Genomic DNA, 4,929 nt, shown 5'->3' with positions numbered 1-4,929 from the left:
ACACACACACACACAGAGAGAGAGAGAGAGAGAGAGAGAGAGAGAGAGAGAGAGAGAGAGAGAGAGATGGTGAGTGAAAAACTGACAGAAAGCCAGCACTCAGAGGGAATCACCAGCAACCCCAAAGGTGGCACCAGCACCCCAAGTTGAACCACACTACAGTGACCACTCTCGTGCTTCAAACAACTCACACCACATTAGAAACCCACAACCCAAACTTTCAAAAACTCGCCTTCCCTAGTCAGGTCGCCCCATTATCACTTGTGATATTTCAACATTCAGAGAGACAAATCGAACAAACTACATGTCATGCTCAACTTTATCAAATCTTAACATTTTGCTTCACAACTTTGATAGTTTTTAAATTTAATTTTATTTATTTATGTGTATAAATGTTTGCTTGCACACCACATGCATGCCTGGTACCTGCTAAAGCCAAAAGAAGACATCACATCCCCTGGAAATGAAGTTACATGCCGTTCTGAGCCACCATGTGGGTGTTGAGAGTCAGACCCAGGTCCTCTGCCAGTGGGTACCCTTAACCTGGGAGCCATCTCTCCAGCCTCAGTTCTGGACATTATGTGTATATGTGTGTGGAATATGCATTCACAAGTGTGTAGTGTGTGTGTGTGTGTGTGTGTGTGTGTGTGCACAATCATGAAGGCCAGAGGAGTGCCTTGCTCTATCGCCTTCTGTCTTAGTCCCTTGAGACAGGATCTCTCACCGGAGCTTGGCTGGCAGCCAGAGACCCCAGTGCTCCTCTTGTCTCTGCCCCCTAAAACATTGAGGTTACAGGTTCACATACAGCCATGCCTAGGCACTTATGTGGGTCCTGGGGATCTAAGCTCAGGCCAAGCTTGTAGAGCAAGCACACTTACTCCTGAGCCATCTCCTTGGCCATTGCATCCCATATGTATTACTTCTGCCCCTCTTATCCCTTAGCAGTAGCTGCTAACCTGCATTTGTGTTGCTCAGTCTCACACAATGTTTTTTGCTGTTAATAAATATTAGTATATGTTTTTACACTTTATGCTACACACCAACACAGAATTTGTTCTAACTCAACTATGTATTACAGGCTGGCCTCAAACCTGTGGCAATCCTGCTGCCTCAGCCTCCTGAGTTCTGGGATTACAGACATGCTTTAAAGATCTTTCCAGAACGATGAATTTTGTCCCTGATTTGTGCCTCATTTTTCTCTCCATGAATGTTCACTGCGCTCATATGTTCTCATTAAAAATGCAAAGAACATTCCTGAACACACCACACACACACACACACACACACACACACACACACATCCTACTCTGAAAATGTACCCAGAACAAAGAGTGTTAAAGCTTTCTAACTTCCAACCACTATTAGAAAAGTGCCTTATGCTGGGCTCTCTCTGCACACGTGCGCACACACACACATACAAAGCACTTACTACACTGTCAGGCAGTCTAGTGCTCTCTGCCATTCCCTTCTATTCCTACTTTGCTCTGAGTTTATGAGGTTATGAATTTTGTCAAAATTGTTCTCTGTATGTTTACAGACAAGTTTTAAAATTCTGTCAGTAGGCAAGATCTCGTGAGTAAATGGGAGCATGGGGACCATGGGAGACGGTAGAAGTGGAGGGGAGAGGAAGGGAGGGGAGCAGAGAAAAATATATAGCTCAATAAAATCAATAAAAATAATTCTGTCAGTAGGACAGTGAGGTGACTCGGTGGGTAAGGGTGTGTGTCACCATGCCTAATAGCCTGAGTGGTAGCCTGGGCTGCATAGAAAACGTGTGTGTGAAAAGGAGGTAGACACTATAGAACATGCGGGCTTTCCTCCTGCCCTCCATTCCAAGTCCTTTTCCCCTTAGCTTTCCATGACCCTAAAAATCCTATGATTTCAGCATTCCTCCTCCAAGGGATATCTTTTGCATGTATGAACACAGAGCATCTTATGTAAGAGAGCACATGTGTTCCTCTTCTGCTGCCACAGGAATATACATACAGACCTGCACATGCACATTAAGCAGGTGTCTTAGTTGTTTCCTTGTTTCTGTAAAGACACCACAACCAAGGTAACTTATAGTTCCAGAGGATGAGTCATGGCTGGGAGCAGGGAGGCAGGCATCACACTGGAATGGTAACTGGAAACTTACACCCTTTTCTGTAAGTAGGAGAAAGAGAGAAAGAGAAAGAGAGCTAACTGGGCCTGGGTTTCTGAAACCTTAAAGCCTGCTCCCAGTGACACACCTCCTCCAACAAGGCCACGCCTCCCAATCCTTCCTAAACAGTTCCAGCAACAGTTCCAGGTTTCTTCCTAAACAAGAACTAGCATTCAAACAGATGAGCAAGGGTAGAGGGGCATTCTTGTACAAACCCCCCAGAGAGTAAAATGAGTATTTTCTTTGCTGTATAATTTACCTAGAAACTTAAACTTTGAGATCACCCATGAATCCATCCTTTCCTTCTCAAAAATGTTATCGTATTACATCGTGAAAGCCCAAGTGTTGTACAGTGAACTCAGTTAATGGCTGTGTGTCATACAGTGAAGTCAGTTAATGGCTGTGTGTTGTACAGTGAAGTCAGTTAATGGCTGTGTGTCATACAGTGAAGTCAGTTAGTGGCTGTTGGTTTTCTTTTGTACGGTGTTTAAGACAGGGCCTAGCAATAGAGCCCAAGCTGGTGTAGAACTCCCATCCTCCTGCCTTGGCCCTTTCAGTTTTAGGATTCAGGCAAGTAAGCTGTTGGTTCTTGTTTGTTGTTGGTTTGTTTTTTTAAAACAGGGTTTTCTGTGAAACAGTCCTAGCTGTCCTGAAACTCACTTTGTAGACCAGGCTGGCTTCAAACTCACCTGCCCCTGCCTCCCAAATGCACCACTACCGCCCTACTAAAGCTGTTGGTTCTTAACCTATGAACATTTGTCATTTTAACAGACACTCAGGATCCCATTCCAGAGTAGCCACACCCGTCCCTTAACACTTCCTGTTGTTTTACTGTGACCTTGATTGAGCTGTGTCCTCCCAACCCCCTACCCCAGCACACACACACACACACACACACACACACACACACACACACACACACACTCCCTCTGCAGAAGCAGGGAGATGGGTGGCCCCAAGCTGCGCTGGTGGTGTAATGATGGGCTGTGCATTCTAGAGTGGGCTGCAATGACTTCCCTCAACAAGACAGGAGGGAGGAGAACACCGTGATGGCAGTGCTGAAGGCAGGCAATTCAGACCCATTTAGTCCTGCTTTCAAGCCCTTCTGCCAGCACAGTGGTAGTGTGGCCACAGTTCACACCCCAGAGTCCCCTTGACAAGTCCTGGGTACCATTTTCTGGCAGAACTCACCTACTAAGGCCATTGGAGCTTGACCGAGATTGGAGTCGTTTTCATTTTCTGAGACGCTCAGCAAATTAAAAAAATAAAAGGGCCAGAAAGGTTAGCAGAACTGTGTCTGGAATCTGGTCACCGAACAAGTAAACACTCTGAACAAACACGGAGCCCTATAATCACTCTGGTCACAGATAATTACAAGATTTATAGACAATATTAATTCCTAATGCCCTGCAGATGGTGTAGTCCAGGAATGGAGCACATAGGACATCCATATGAAAAATAGCGTTCTTTATGCGTAAGTGCCTTGGATATGGTTAAATTTGGGCAACTTTCTAAAAGTGAAGCAGGGCACAGCCCTGTTCTTTCTCTGGCCACTCGGTCCAGTTACTAGCATGAGCAGGAGGGCTTGGTGTGCAGCTCCCTGTCACACGCTTGTATCAGCACCCACCCTAAGTGCATTTTCCAAATTCTCAATTGTGACTATTCCAATTGAAATCATACTCGGTGGTTTGACCCATTGTTCCTCAGTCTACCGCACCATTTGGGGAGATCCTGGAGCTGACAGGAGGTGGGTCTGGCTGCAGGAAGCAGGTAGTGGCAGGCAGGAAGCAGGGCTTTGACTGACAATAGACTATTCTGCCCCAGTTTCCTGAGCTTCTATCTCACATGTCCATGTCCACTATTCCTCCATGCCTTTTCTGCCATGACGGACTAAAACCCAGATAAGCCTTTCCTCCTCAAGCAGTTTCTGTCAGATGTTTTGGTAGCAGCCATGTGAAAGAACCTAGTAAATTAATGAATGCAGTTTGGGTTATTGTATTAAAATAAAAAGCGGAAAAAATGTTCGTCTACTTCTGGAGTTGTGACGGGGGCTTAAGTGACAGAGGTGGGGACTCCAGGAAATGAAGGAGTGGGTTCTGAGCCAGGAAGCAGGAGTTCTGGGTGAAGGAAGTGGGTTCTCAGCCACCAACAGTGCAAGCCTGGGTGAAGGGCCAAGGGGTTCTGGGAAAGGCCCGAGAGATGGATCCTGGACAAAAATGAGGATTCTAGGCCATGACAGGGATGCATGCTGGGATTGAAAGCAGTAGGTTCGAGGACATACACAGATGGGCTGTGGGCTGGCATCCCACCCCACGCTCCCAGAACTCCCATGCACTGTTCCTCGGAGCCCACGCTTCACTGGGCGCTGGCAGCGCGGTGTCCCCAGGCCCAGCTCAGTCGTCCCTTTCCATCCTGTGAGCTGGACAGAACAGACCGCTGCTGGCTAGACTGGGCCTCCCTGTGGGCAGGCGCCAGGTCTGCAACAGCTCCCGCCGGCAGCGCCCAGGCGGAGCACGGAGCCGCGGATCTTCCAGGCTGTTCCATTTGCAATTTCATCCCACGTGTCCGCGGGGCCTCAGAAGTGTGTGTGGGATCCATCACAGGCAAGAGGGACAAGGGGAAGGACACTGAGGGGAAGAGATGCGGGAGGGAGGACCCAGCTGGACCAGTGCGGTTGAAACACGAAGACCCTGCGCCTGAGGCGCGCACCTGGCCTGCGGTGGGGCGGGGCTCGCGGACCCCCCCCATGGACACGCGCGGCAGGTGCACGCGCCGGGGGTCCCGCC

Source organism: Microtus ochrogaster, chromosome 2 (assembly GCF_000317375.1).
Source record: "Microtus ochrogaster isolate Prairie Vole_2 chromosome 2, MicOch1.0, whole genome shotgun sequence".
Taxonomy (NCBI): Eukaryota; Metazoa; Chordata; class Mammalia; order Rodentia; family Cricetidae; genus Microtus; species Microtus ochrogaster.
The sequence above is the reverse complement of the archived record's forward strand: the minus strand, read 5'-3'. Positions refer to the sequence as shown.